Genomic DNA, 1,599 nt, shown 5'->3' with positions numbered 1-1,599 from the left:
TACACCAAGATGTCTGTTTGTCATTTGTCGTTCTTATCAATATGTAACTTAGTATACTGAGTAACAACTTCCATACCATGAGGACCAGCTCGACTGGAGATGGTTGGTGATGGATCAGGCACTCTCTGAACTCTGAACCCTGCATGTCATCTTTCTCGCTTTCTGCCTCCTCATCTTGGTGATGCTCTCCCTCCTCCATCTCTTCAGCACTGTGGTGTTCTCCAACCTGCTCCTGTCCCTGGTCACCATGGCCTTGTATTTCTTTTGCCCTTCTCTCTCTCCTTCCACATCACCCTTACTCAATTGTTCATTTTCTATTTGTGTCACCTTTCTCTTCAGTGAAAAAAAAAACTGCAAATGGTACCTTTCTTCTTCACGTCTGTAAGATTAGATAAGTTATTTCACAGCGTTTTACAGACGGTGACTCAATATTGACCTTTCCACAGATAACGTAAGACCCAGCTAACATGACATGTATAGTTAGCAAAACAACGTTCTTAACCCTGATTTGTATTCTCTCAAAATCCCGACTGCAACTATACTAGCACTGTGCTTTTATTTTAATTACCCTTCTTGATAGAGAGACAGATAGATAGTTGTTCAGTTTTTACCTCTTTCCTCCTGTGTCTTCTTTCCTCTCAACTCCCGAGTCCTGGCTCAATCGCTTTTTCAAAACAAATCAGTGTCTTACGGCGTTAGTGTTTGCGAACGTTTCGTCCAAAAGAACAAATCGTTTTAGTGAACGAAGTAAACTGAATTAGTTTACGAAATGATTCGTTCTCTGAACTTGGCCGCCACCCGCCGCCGTGAGGCGAGCGAGTCGGCTGGGAGAGGAAACGGAACTGTCAAAGCGTTCTGTCACTCACTTCTGACTCTTCGGCGAATGACCAATGAGCAGCCAGCGTGCAGGCGGAGCGGGACTTCATTTAACGTACTGCTATGTGATTTGCGATTCGCCAGCGTTGTCACTCACTTCGGCGAATGACCAATGAGCAGCCAGCGTCAGGCAGCGCCGTGCAGGCGGGGGAGGGACTTAAGTGTGCTGGTGTACTGAGGAACTGAAGAATTGAAGAGTGATTCGTTCGTTGAAGTTATCGTTCGCGATCCGTTAGACACGAGTGATTCGTTCGTTGAACTTTTTCTTTTGTGCTCTGCTAAGGAGCGAGGTACGACGCAGTGAACTTACTCATGAGTGATTTTAACCGTAAATCCTGACATCCTCGCGAGGCTAGATTTCACTAGCAGTTTCAAGGCAACGGCTATTTTTTTTGTATTTTTTTTTTTGTCAGTCAAGCACATGAAAACAAGCACACATTTAAAATAAATGTAAATTAATAAATATATATACGTACACATACATATCATTCCCGCTGTGTCTCTGTGATTTTGATGATTTGATGATTTTTAATGAACTGATTCGAATGATTCAGTACACTCAAAAAACTACTGCTGTGCCCATCACTATACTCCGCCGGCTGCCGATGTGTCGTCATCTCGTATTGCAGTCAGACATTGGAGTTCCTCGATGTAAATGTAAAATTCGTCGCTGCAAATTGGGGTGGCAGGAGGTGTGTCAAGGCTTTCTTTTCAGGTAGTATT

This window comes from Phyllopteryx taeniolatus, chromosome 4 (assembly GCF_024500385.1).
Source record: "Phyllopteryx taeniolatus isolate TA_2022b chromosome 4, UOR_Ptae_1.2, whole genome shotgun sequence".
NCBI lineage: Eukaryota > Metazoa > Chordata > Actinopteri > Syngnathiformes > Syngnathidae > Phyllopteryx > Phyllopteryx taeniolatus.
This window is presented reverse-complemented; position numbering follows the sequence as displayed.